General features: G+C 46.4%; 1 protein-coding gene across 3 annotated transcripts in view; it reads left to right on the forward strand.

Annotated features, from left to right (window-relative positions):
* The first annotated feature begins 1,470 nt into the window (after positions 1-1,470).
* The window catches only part of PTPRA (protein tyrosine phosphatase receptor type A), a 189,082-nt gene continuing 177,023 nt past the window's right edge, over positions 1,471-13,529 (forward strand). For all 3 annotated transcript variants that reach the window (XM_060119964.1, XM_060119963.1, XM_060119965.1), the window contains exon 1: positions 1,471-1,758. The gene's annotated coding sequence lies outside the window, so the exon portion shown is untranslated. The remainder of the gene's footprint in view (positions 1,759-13,529) is intronic.

Consider the following 13,529-nt stretch of genomic DNA (forward strand, 5'->3'; position numbering starts at 1 on the left):
ATTTGGTTATTTCACAACACCTCTGGGCCAGCCCTGGTGAGAGGGAGTGGGAGACACAATTCCTACTCAGGGAGGAACTTCCCTGCTGGGGAGGGGATGCCCCGAAGGACGCCCGCTGCACCCGGTATTCCTAGGCCGTGGCTCTGGTCAGCACATGATTATTCCACAAATCGGGGCAGTGGGGTGCACAGAGTTCCAAATTGACACCCCAACTGCAGGCGGTTGTGGGGACTGGAGGTGGTCGCTGATGTGGGCTTCTGCTCCTTCGCCTAAATGTCCCCGCCATGAAAACGGATTGCATTGCAACCAGCCACAGACCCTTCCCATGGGGCGCGTTGAACGTGGGACTGTCTTCCGGGCCACGGACGGGAGAGGGAGGCTCGCCACCGCCAACCCCAGGCAGCTCAGGCTGCGGCTCAGGAATGAAGGGTCTCCCAGCAAGCTCCGCTTGCACACTGCTGGGCAATCTTTCTCCAGCCTATAGACTCCCCGCCACTCCCCCTGTGCGGGTCCCGGTGCGTCCGAGGGACCCTGCGTGGGGACTACAACCTGTGGAGTGTCTCACCCGGCACCCACCACGACTGTGTAATCGGCCTTCAGCGACTCCTGAAGTCCTGCAGCCTGGGAACCTGCTGTTGCTGGGCATGCCATCCGATGGCTTTGAGGTGCCCACGTGCAGCGGGGTGCTCTGGGGAGGAGTTCCGCACCTCCCACCCGGTCCCCGGTCCCTGGCCTCAGAGGGAGATGCATCTCCCAGAACTCTCGGAGCTTTGAACCTCCCCTTCCCCGCCAGGCCTATCGCAAACACCCCCACCGCAGAGCACCACGTGTCGTGTTTCTACCCGGCTCGGTGCAAGCCAGGCCCGGATATGCGCATCTGGAAAGCTGGGGAGATTTCCCTGGGGCTCGGGTGGGGATGGCTAGACTGACTTGATGGAAGACCACAGCCACGGTGCTAGGCCTCTTCTAGCGGTTTTGCAGGTTCCTCTCCCTCCCCATTGAGAGCCTCCGCCCTTTAAATACCTTGCACCAATTAGAAAAAGGGAGTGGGGGGAGTTCGAGGGAACCCGTTTGGCGACAGGAGTGGAAAGACGACTTTTGAGTTCCAGGCCGCCCTGAATCGCTAGACATTGGTGTAACTTGTGTTTGGCCTCAGTTTCCGCATCTGTAAACTGGGACGAAGGCCCACATCCCGGGAGGTGGAACAGTAGAGAGGCGGAAGGTGTTGGTGCACGGTCGGCCGGTGCTCCCAGGGTCCACGTGCGCTGCCGTGGGGCGCACATCTCCTGGGCCATCAGTGAGACGGTGACAGTGAGACCTGGCCTTGCGCCCCAGGCTGGCAGGCGAGCGAGCGTTCGGAGGCGCGCAAGGGCGGGGCCCAGGAGGGCCAGGAGACGCCCTTTCAGTCTGGGCCAACCAGCGCCCGTCTCTGAACCACCAATGAGGAGGCTCTTTACAGCCAAGGCCGGGTCGGGAGCGAGGCTGCGGCGAGTGCGGCGCTGACAGAGACGAGCGCGCGTTCCGGCTCGAATCCGAGGCTGCCGCCGCCATCACCGCTGCCCGCCCGGTAGCCCCTCAGCAGCTGCCCCTCAGCCGCTTCCCCTCGCCATGGAGGCGAGGCCGCCGCCGCCGCCGCGGGGCTCCGAGCCGTGGGCCGGGCGGCGGCCCTGAGGGCGTGTGGCCGGCCGAGACGCCGCCGCGGCACAGAGGCGGAGCCGCCGTCCTCGTCCCCAGCGGTCCCGCCCAACGCCGGACTCGGTGAGTGTTCGCGGCTGCCGCCGCCCAGGCGGGCTCCGGAGGTGGGGGGGCGGCTCCCGGGAGCGGGTGGGAGGGGTCCCCGGCCCGATCCCAAATCCCTCTTTTCCGGGCCGGATCCATCCGGCTTCTCCAGGGATCCCACATCCTTGTGCTGTCCGTGTGTGTGTGTGTGTGTGTGTGTGTGTGTCTGTCTGTGTGTCTGTGTGTCTGTGTCTGTGTGTGGTGGGGGGTGTCCCCGGAAACGCTGTCCGTGTGTGTGGGGGTGGGGTGGGGTGGGGGGTGTCCCCGGAAACGCGCCGGCCCGGGCGCCGACCCCTCTCTACTGCCCAGGAACTTTGCCTGTGTCCTCCTGGGGTCGGGCCGGGGCGCTGCCATAGTTCATTCTGAAAGAAGAAATTTGGACAGTGAGAACAGAATTTGCACAGGTCCATTTAATGGGAAGAAAGAGGAAAACTGGCACGAGAAAATTTGCTCTTGCAGTGACCAACTTTTCTTCCCCGGGCCCCTCTCTTTACCGTCCACTCCCAACAGTTGAGGCCGCTTAGGAAGGGAAGCAGGGGCTCAGAGCTGCCCAGAACTTAAAATGAGCCAATTGGGAATGCAGGTCCCCTCCTTTGTTTTTTTGTTTTTTTTTTTTTTACTTTTGGTGAATAACACAAAGAATACCGTTTTTTTGAAAAATTAGTTCCTAATTGTATTTCCTGAAGATAAAAATAATAATAGCAGAGCTGAGCCCAATGTTGAGGGTTTGTTTGTTTGTTTGTTTGTTTTGAGGTCACTGAATGATGTTTGTAAGACAGGAAAATAGGAATGTTTAAAACCTCTCTAGGAGGGTGAATGCCTTCAGAAACCTTTGCCCAGGGTAGGGATCCCTGCTCTAGAACCAGTCGCATCTCCCGAAAGATCTCTTCTCTTGCCACCTGCTTGCTGTTAAGGCAGCTCTAGAACCAGAAGATGGTGGGCAAGGAGAGGACTGGCGGTGGAAGATGGGCGAACATCTTCCTGCCTGGCCACTCCTTTACAAAACACAGATCTGATGCTGTGACTTGTTTACTTAAAACTCCCTCGCTTTCCTTTTCCCATAGGGTGAATGAAGCCCAAAATGCCTTAACAGGTCCTACAGGGCACTTGATAGTCTTGCTTCAACTTACTCTTTTACTTTTAGCTGAATCCTTCAATTCTCCTTCCTTTCATCCCCCTCTCCGGCCAATCAGAATTGCTTGACTGCCTCTTTTTTTGCTTGTGTGATCCTCTTTCCTTCCCACCTTTACCTGCCAACCTCCACCTCTTCCTTTTTTTTTTTTTTTTTTTTTTTTTGCTGTACGCGGGCCTCTCACTGCTGTGGCCTCTCCCGTTGCGGAGCACAGGCTCCGGACACACAGGCTCCGCGGCCATGGCTCGCGGGCCCAGCCGCTCCGCGGCATGTGGGATCTTCCGGGATCGGGGCACGAACCCGTGTCCCCTGCATCGGCAGGCGGACTCTCAACCACTGCGCCACCAGGGAAGCCCCACCTCTTCCTTTAAAGCCCTTCTCATTTGAGAAGCTTGATGAGGGCAGGAGCTGTTCTTTGTTCAACTGTTCATCTTCCATATTGAGAGGTTTCTTCCTCCCGATTGTCTTACAGGTCCTGTCCCATCTCTTCCACCTATGTTTACTTCCAGGTACCCACTTCCTGAGAAAATCTTTTTTTTTAATTCAATGGAATCTTTTTTTTTTTTTTTTTTTTTTTTTTGGCTGCGTTGGGTCTTCGTTGCTGTGCGTGGGCTTTCTCTAGTTGCAGTAATTGGGGCTACTCTTTGTTGTGGTGCGCGGGCTTCTCATCGCCGTGCCTTCTTGTTGCGGAGCATGGGCCCTAGAGTGCATGGGCTTCGGTAATTGCGGCGTATGGGCTCAGCAGTTGTGGCTCGCGGGCTCTAGAGCGCAAGCTCAGTAGTTGTGGCACATGGGCTTAGTTGCTCTGGGGCATGTGGAATCTTTCCGGACCAGGGATCGAAACTGTGTCCCCTGTGTTGGCAGGCGGATTCTTAACCACTGCACCACCAAGGAAGTCCCCTGAGAGAATCTTTCCTAAGTGTTTCCTGCTTGGCGTGCACACCTATGACTTTTAGTATCTTGATTCCCCATCTCTTCATGTCCATCCCATCCAGCCCCCATAAATAATCAACAGGCAGAAACTGGCAGGTCTCATATCCCACTGGCCTTCAATCTGCTTGACCGTCTCTGAAAGGCTAAAAGCCCCACCATCTCTTTTTCACCTCTGCTTGCCTGAAGTGGCCTGGCTATGTGCGTACTGTAAGGCAGGGTACAATCTAGGAGGCTGTTCACTGGGTACCTTTTAGACACTTAACTTACCACCTAGGTGAAATTCAGAAACCAGAAAAGCCAGTCCTCTGACTGAACTACATTCACATGTATTCTGTTTGCCAGGCGAAGTGCTTGGCATACAGAATAAAAGTGAGGAAGTCACATCTTTACCTTTGAGGGGGCTCACAGCTTAATGCAGGACAAGTGGATACAAATACTTATATCACAGGTACTATGAGAGTATAATAATACCTTTTATTTGCCTTGTGTCAGGCTATGTAATAAATGCTTTCCACGAAATAGCTTATATAATTCTTTCTACCATCATGTGGTGGCTAATTCTTACTAGACAAGGGTGGAAACTGAGCCCATACAGTGTGCAGATGAGGGAATATTCAGGATTTGAATCTTGGCTGTCTAGTTCCAGAGAATCTGCCTGACTGTATAGGCAGCATTCCCTCCCTGGGTGGTCTGAGAAAACTTGACTGGAAAGCACCCTTTGGGTCATGAAGGATAGATAGGAGTTTATGTATGGTGGACAGGATACAGGAAAGAAGGAGCAGCACAGGCAGGCTTGGAGGTGGAAGGAACCCATTGTCTTTGGGGAGCAGTGAGAGGTTAAACGTAGTTGGATTGGGTAGAGGGAAGAAGGGTGGGAGATGAGATTAGGTTGGCTTGAAGGGCTGTAAGTGCTGTGTTAGAGTTTGGGCAGTGGAGACTTTAAAGGGGGATTTTAAAGGAGGTCAGGGGGACTTCCCTAGTGGCGCAGTGGTTAAGAATCTGCCTGCCAATGCAGGGGACATGGGCACGAGCCCTGGTCCGGGAAAATCCCACGTGCCACGGAGCACCTGAGCCCGTGCGCCACAACTGCTGAGCCTGTGCTCTACAGCCCGCAAGCCACAACTACTGAGCCTGCGCTCCACAACTATTGAAGTCGGCGCACCTAGAGCCAGTGCTCCACAACAAGAGAAGCCACTGCAATGAGAAGCCCGCACACCGCAACGAAGAGTAGCCTCCCACTCGCCGCAACTAGAGAAATCCCGCACACAGCAACAAAGACACAAGGCAGCCAAAATAAAAATAAACAAAATAAAATAAATTTAAAAAATGAAAGATAAAGGAGGTTAGGGACTTGGGCACACCAGGCTTTCGAAAGGTCATTCAGGGGCAGTGTGGGGCCAGATGTTAATACCCCTCCAATTTAGGAGGCAGTGGTAAGGCTTCACAGAGGCAGAATCATAGCCTCAGACCTAGAGTGAGGCCTAAAGAGAATACTGCTGAGTTTTGGGAACAGGTCATACTTATGAGAAAAAATTCCAGCAGTACGAAAGCATATGTATAGAGAAATGCCTCCCTTCTACCCTGACCTCCCCAGAGATGGTTGAAGTTTCCAGTTTCTGTGGCTTTACATAGACACTATTCCTGTATAAACATGTATCTGCCTATCCATACTCCTACCCCATGGTACATACCAGTCACATCTTGCTCTTTTTTTTTTTTCACTGCTGCTCGGCTTGGCTTGTGGGATCTTAGTTTCCTGACCAGGGATCAAACCTGGGCCCTCTGCAGTGAAAGCATGGAGTACTTGCCACTGGACTGCCAGGGAATTCCCATATCTTGCTCTTTTTTACTTAACGTAGGAAAATCATTAACTTAGGAAATCATTACATATTAGTACATATAGAGCTATTTATTCTTTTTATTTTATTGATATTCTTTTACTTATTTCATTGTTTGGCTGCACTATTATATGTAACTAGTTTTTGGATTAAACAGCATTTAAGTTGTTTCCAGGTTTTTCTATTACAACATTATAATGAATATCCTTCTACATACTTCGTATGAGCTCATGTGTAAAATTATCTGAATTGTATATTTTTATTTATTTATTTATTTTTGGCTGTGTTGGGTCTTTGTTTCTGTGCGAGGGCTTTCTCTAGTTGTGGCGAGCAGGGGCCAGTCTTCATCGTGGTGCGCGGGCCTCTCACTGTCGCGGCCTCTCTTGTTGCGGAGCACAGGCTCCAGACGCACAGGCTCAGTAGTTGTGGCTCACGGGCCTAGTTGCTCCGCGGCATGTGGGATCTTCCCAGACCAGGGCTCGAACCCGTGTCCCCTGCATTAGCAGGCAGATTCTCAACCACTGCGCCATCAGGGAAGCCCCTGAATTGTATATTTTTAGAAGTGGAATTGCTGGGTCAAAGGATACGTGTACATTTTAAATTTGTAGACATGTAGCCAAATTACCACCCCTTGGAGGAGGGGGTTGTACTAACTTATCCTCTTTGCAAAAATGTGAATGGACCTCAAACAGAACTTCATCAGAGTATGTATGAGGGTAGCCTGGGATGCTTTTTCAGATAGACTGCTTTTTCAGATGCTTTTCCCTCACCTAACCTCCTCCCCTCATGTGATTCTAGCCTATTTCTTTCTGTCTGCAGAAGGAGACATTGAGTCTCAGAAGGATAAAGTGACTTGTGCAAGACAGTGGGTGGTGGGGTTTTTTTAAGCAGCTCTGATATTTGTATTTGCCCAGCATCTTTCATTGGAGCTTCTCAGAGTCAGTTTGTAAACATTGTTGCATTGTTTTTCTCCACCTTCATGTGGGAAAAATGAGGTGCAGGTGAAGCTTCAGTTATAAGCAGGAATCTGGCCAAATATACAATCTTGTTTTTTTACTTATAATGTAATAACTAATGTTCCCAAATGACAAATTTGAAGAAATTTTTTTAGTGAGTCTGAGTACAACAAAAATAGCAATAATATAACACTAACAATACAATTGAGCAACAAACCCTCAAATGACCCAGTGTTAAAATTTGTTTTAATATATTCTCTGTAGAAAAGAGAATCCATTAAATGTGAAATTGTATTTACTTTAAATTCACATCCATTTGTGTCAGTGTATAGGCATAGATTTTTTTTTTATAGTTAAAACCTTTTATATGTACATGGCAAGTAAAGTACCTACAGCATATGATTTTTGGGTTTTTTTTTTTTTTTTTTTTTTTTTGCAGTACGCGGGCCTCTCACTGTTGTGGCCTCTCCCGTTGCGGAGCACAGGCTCCAGGCGCGAAGGCTCAGCGGCCATGGCTCACGGGCCCAGCCGCTCTGCGGCATGTGGGATATTCCCAGACCGGGGCACGAACCCATGTCCCCTGCATCGACAGGCGGACTCTCAACCACTGCGCCACCAGGGAAGCCCGATTTTTGTATTCTTGAATAACATCAAATATTTTATATTTACTCATTTTGTTTATTTTAAATCACAGAATAGTATTCTATGCATTGATAGCTGTAGTTTGTGCGATCGTTTTTTATTTTCCTTTTCTCTCTCCTTTTTACTATTATAAATGGTACTTCTGAGCACCCTTGTTCAAATACTTCTTTTGGATTATTTTCTTGCACTCTTACCCCTAAAATGGGTTCACTGCATCAGGATATGGTTTCAGTGCCGAATTGCTATCTATTAAGGTCAAACTAGTTTGCAACATCATTAGCAATTTTTGTGGCCCTATTTCCTGACAATACAGCCAATGCTATTACAAACAAAACTTAATATTTGGGCTTCCCTGGTGGTGCAGTGGTTAAGAATCTGCCTGCCAATGCAGGGGACACGGGTTTGAGCCCTGGTCCGGGAAGATCCCACATGCTGTGGAGCAACTAAGCCCGTGCGCCATAACTACTGAGAGCCGTGTGCCACAACTACTGAAGCCCACACGCCTAGAGCCCGTGCTCCGCAACAAGAGAAGCCACCGCAGTGAGAAGCCTGTGCACCGCAATGAAGAGTAGCCTCTGCTTGCTGCAACTAGAGAAAGCCCACACACAGCAACGAAGACCCAACGCAGCTGAAAGTAAAATAAATTTAAAAAAACCCAATATTCGATTTTGTTAATTTAAAAGAAATGTAATAGTACTTTGAGTTAGGTTTAATTTACGTTTCTTTAGAAAAACTTTAGAAAAAAATCTAAATGAGCTACTAAATGAGTTTTAGTAGCTCATTTAGATTTTGAATGAAGTACAGTGCTGTGTTATATATCATATCCAAGTGTTATGTAGCTAAAGTCAACTTTTTTTTGAAGAAAGACATGGTTGATAGGACAGAAATATTTTGGAAATTTAGGATAAGATCATACTGGTATGAAATAGAAAACTGGGTGCTGTTCAGTAGAAAATACCAGACATTGTGCTGGTAGTTAGGGATACTCCAGACAACTGGATACTGGATACTCCAGTAACATGGATGTGATGTCTGTCCTTATGGGCTAATGCAGAAGGCAGACATTAGTCACCTGATGATAATTATAGATGTGATCAAAGGGGAAGAATAAGATGTCTTGGGAGCACCAGAGAAGTTCAACAATGCTTGCAGTTTAAACAACACAGAGACCCTGAGCTAGGAAGGGGTTTGGTACCTTAGGTATATATATATGTATATATATTTTTTAATTCCCTAGGTGATTATAATATGCAGCCAGGGTTGAGAACCACTGGACTAGAGAGAAGCAGGGGCCAGAGTTGAGGGCCCTATACACCATGCAAGGATTTTGGACTTTATCATGAAGGCAGGGCTAAGCCATTGAAGGATTTCAAAGCGGAGTGAACTGATCTGATTTGCAGTTGTGAAAAGTTCACTGTGGCTGCAATCCAGAGCAGTAGTTTTCCAAGTGAGGTGGATAAGATGCTGGGATGCTGAACTTTTTATTGTTCTTATCTAAAAAATGATAAAACATTACATTTAGGGACTGTCACTGCATCTTCTTGGGTCTGTAGGTCAAACAGTGTGTGGGTGTCCAGAAGTAAGAGAGGGGAGTCCTGCAGTAAGCAAGCAGAGCCGTATATATACATTTAAATTTTTTTTAAAGTTTGTTTATTTGGCTGAACTGGGTCTTAGTTGTGGCACGAGAGATCTTTGTTGCGGCATGCGGGATCTTTAGTTGCGGCATGTGAACTCTTAGTTGCAGCATGTGGGATCTACCAGGGATCGAACCCAGGCCCCCTGCATTGGGAGCACAGTCTTAGCCACTGGACCACCAGGGAAGTCCCTGTATACATACATTTGCTTTCAGTGTATTGCAACATATTGATAACAGTTTATATTATTCAGCTTTCATTAAACTAACCTTCACAAAATGAACAAGCGGCTTAAAAAGATCCCTGCAAAGAAACCAGTGATTGGGCTTCCCTGGTGGCGCAGTGGTTGAGAGTCCGCCTGCCGATGCAGGGGACACGGGTTTGTGCCCCGGTCCGGGAAGATCCCACATGCCGTGGAACGGCTAGGCCCGTGAGCCATGGCCGCCGAGCCTGCGCGTTCGGAGCCTGTGCTCCGCAACGGGAGAGGCCACAACAGTGAGAGACCCGCGTACCACAAAAAAAAAAAAAAAAGAGACCAGTGATTGAAGAAAATGTTAATAACGCAAGCACAAGGAAACAAACAAACAAAATGGCAGAGCTGACCCATGTCTAGCTCCTATTATGAAGTCCTGGTGAGCAGTTATTTATTTATTTATTTATTTAGTATTTATTTATTTATTTGGCTGCGCCTGGTCTTATTTGCAGCATGCACGTGGGATCTAGTTCTGTGACCAGGGATCGGACCTGGGCTCCCTGCATTGGGAGCTTGGAGTCTTAACCACTGGACCACCAGGGAAGTCCCTGCTCAGTGAGCTATTAAGTCAGATTAAATAAGTCAGCTTGTATTACATTGGAAAGTATCAAGAACTCTGTTTGAAACATAGACTTACATCCTCTGTCATTATAGGAATCTTGTTTTAAGATTATGTAGAACCTGAGATATTAAATAGTAAAATATGAGGCTATCACTAATAACAAGACATTTGAAAACTAAGCATCTGGAGCATAAAGAGAAGCTCTGCGTGTTTTTTTCTCCCAATGATGTTTAAAGTCATAGCCTGGGGAGTTCCCTAGCAGTCCAGTGGTTAGGACTCAGCACTTTCACTGCTGTGGCCCAGGTTCAATCCCTAGTGGGGGAACCAAGATCCCCCAAGCCATGGAGTGCAGCCAAAAAGAAAAGCAAAAAAGACATAGGCTGTTCAGTCAGATGCTGTACATAATTTTACTAACCTGATGATTAAAGTATCTGTTTCAAGGTTTTCTGTTCTTATAAATGAGCAAAAGGCACACACCATTGGCAGGTTCTCCTGTCCGCACTGCCCGCACCCACAAAAAGGCTGACATAGTGTATGGAAAATAATATATCAAGAAACTAAGACTAAATTTTGTTTGCAGATACTTTTGTAAGACGTAGTAAATGTTGCTGAAGATTTGAACAAGCAATATTAGAATAAATTTTTCAGTGTTGGAGGTTTGCTACATAGTTTTAAAAGTATAGAAGCTTCTAGCATGCCTTAGTATTTGCTAGATTCTCTTTATTAAAAGAAATCCAAGAAAAATCACTTCTTTTCTGAGTTACTGGAGAAAGTTATACTGGAGAAGACATTCTTAATAGTAAATGACTGCCTTCATAACATTGCTATATGGAATAATTGTCTAAATGTAAACAGAACGTACACTTGAATGAAAAATGAAATGCGTTCATTGCCTCTTCATGAACTATTGAGGCAGGTTATCTTGTTGGTTATCTTGTGGTGGAGTTGTTGATGTTATACATTTTACTTCTACCAAAAAAAAAAGCCTACTTTTTCTGTGATAAATGGCTATCTAGCAAACATTATTTGAGAAGTTAATATCCTTAATTTGTCTCTTCAAGTAAAGATGTTATTTTAACAGTGAATGAGAAAGTTAGGTCTTTTTTCTTACAAGTATGCTATGGGATAGCATTTTCCTTGTAATTTAAAAAAAAAGCTTTGGCCTCTTCCCTTCCAAGATGGCCCACACTTTGTCTATGGAGTGTGTATCTCCCTGAGTAAACCTTCTTTCACTTTACTATGTCTTGCTCTTGAATTCTTGCCTGCACAAAGCCAAGAACCCACACTTGGTGGCCATCCCAGGGACTCAGACATGACTTGGGATGTGACCATCATCTCGCACCCCACTCTCTTTCCTGCAACATCTTTTCTGGCACCCAATGCGGGGCCTCAAAGGCCATAATCTCCATCCGCCTATTGGGCTATGGCTCCCCTCTGAAGGGTGGCTGGGACTTATCCTGAGCCATGTAGATTCAAGTAGCCCATTAAGTGGCAGCTGACGTTGCCTGCAGGATCTGACAGAGACCAGTTCTCTGGCCGTGAAGAAGCGCACTGAGGCCAAGGCTTTTCCCCCTCAGTCTTTCTCATTCTCCTATTGCTCTATCTCTTTGGACTTGAAAAGATCCACCCAGACGACCACCAAACATCCAAATTAAGACTGCACGGCAAGTAATTGACAACTTGGTTAGGTCTAAAGAAGTCCTGCCAGGGGGCTTCCCTGGTGGCGCAGTGGTTGAGAGTCTGCCTGCCAACGAGCCCTGATCTGGGAGGATCCCACGTGCTGCGGAGCAACTAGGCCCATGAGCCACAACTACTGAGCCAGCGCGTCTGGAGCCTGTGCTCCGCAACAGGAGAGGCCGCGATAGTGAGAGGCCCGTGCACTGCGATGAAGAGTGGCCCCCGCTTGCCGCAACTAGAGAAAGCCCTCGCAGAGAAACGAAGACCCAGCACAGCCAAAAAAAAAAAAAAAAAAAGCTTTATCATGATATAATTTACATACTTTAAAATTCAGCCTTTTAAAGTGTACAATCAGTGATTTTTAGTGTATTTGCGGAGTTGTGCAACCATCACCATTATCTAATTTCAGAACATTTTCATCACACCAAGGAGAAACCCTGCACCCATTACCTTCACTCCCCATTCCACCCTCCCTCCAGCCTCTGGCAGCCCCTAGTCTTTCTATTTGCCTATTCTGGACATTTTATGTAAATGGAATCATATAAAATGTGACCTTTGTTGACTGACTTCTTTTAATTAGCATAATGTTTTGGGGAGTTCATTCATGTTGTAGCATGAATTCATTCCTTTTTATAGCTGAATAAATAATCCATTGTATAGATATATTGTTTATCTATTCATCAGTTAGTGAATTTTTGAGTTGTTTCCACTTTTTGGCTATTATGATTAATGCTGCTGTGAGCATTCATGCACAAGTACATGTGCAGGCATACGTTTTCATTTCTCTTGGATATAGAGTGGAATTGCTGGGTTAAATGTGTCTAACTTTAGAGGAATTGCCACACTGTTTTGTAAAGCACCTGTGCCATTTTACATTCCCAGCAGCAATGCACAAGGGTTCCAGTTTCTTTACATCCTCACCAATATTTATGCTGTCTTTTTTAAAATTTATTTTATGTATTTATTTTTGGCTGCATTGGGTCTTCTTTGCTGTGCGCGGGCTTTCTCTAGTTGCGGCGAGTGGGGGCTACTCTTCGTTGCGGTGCGTGGGCTTCTCACTGCAGTGGCTTCTCTTGTTGCGGAGCACGGGCTCTAGGCACGCGGGCCTCAGTAGTTGCAGCACGTGGGCTCAGTAGTTATGGCTCATGGGCTCTAGAGCGCAGATTCAGTAGTTTAACTCACGGGCTTAGTTGCTCCGCGGCATGTGGGATCTTCCCGGACCAGGGCTTGAACCCGTGTCCACTGCATTGGCAGGCAGATTCTTAACCCCTGCGCCACCAGGGAAGTCCCCTGTTATGCTGTCTTTTTGACTGTAGCTATCTTAGTGGTATGAAGTGATAGTTCATTGTAGTTTTGATTTGCATTTCCCCAGTGACTCATGGGCTCATTGTGATTTTGTTGCATCTATAAAAACTCTCATATTTTTACACATGAAAAACTTGGAAACATAAATTTCTTACCTGATAAACATCTCCAAATGTATTTCTAAAAAAATTTCTCGATGATCTAATGAAATAAAAGACCTAGACATTGATCATCAGTTGCTATTAAAACCAGTAGGGAACTTTATAATAGAAGAATCAGAATGACAATCTTCTAATTAGTCATAACATCTCTAAAATGGGTACAACCAAACTTTATGTTCTTCTCATGTAGTACAATAGGAAAAATATAACACCATTCATGAAATAGTCTTTCCCTACCAAAATCAAATCAAACCTGACTCTAATTAAGCATCTAGATCTAACAATCAGCTTATAGAATGTAATTAGAAAATTCAGAATGTGAGAAATCCAGTGGGACAAATGAACCCAGTTATTTCAAATAAATGGCAAGAAAAAAAGTGGAGAAACTTTAGAAAAGACTTGAGACATATTAACTAAATGTAGTGTGTAGACCTTGATTAGATCCTGTGTCATACAAATCAACTGTAAAAAGGTATTTATGAGACAATTGGGAGTAATTTGAATACCACTTAATATATTAAATGATTTTAAACAATTGTTTTAAGTTTTTAAAGATATGATAATAGTATAGTTATATTAAAAGGAAAAACTCTTTTCCCTTGGAGATATGTACTGAAGTATTTATGGATGAAATGATAGGATGTCTGGAATTTGCTC

Source organism: Mesoplodon densirostris, chromosome 16 (genome assembly GCF_025265405.1).
Source record: "Mesoplodon densirostris isolate mMesDen1 chromosome 16, mMesDen1 primary haplotype, whole genome shotgun sequence".
Classification (NCBI taxonomy): Eukaryota; Metazoa; Chordata; class Mammalia; order Artiodactyla; family Ziphiidae; genus Mesoplodon; species Mesoplodon densirostris.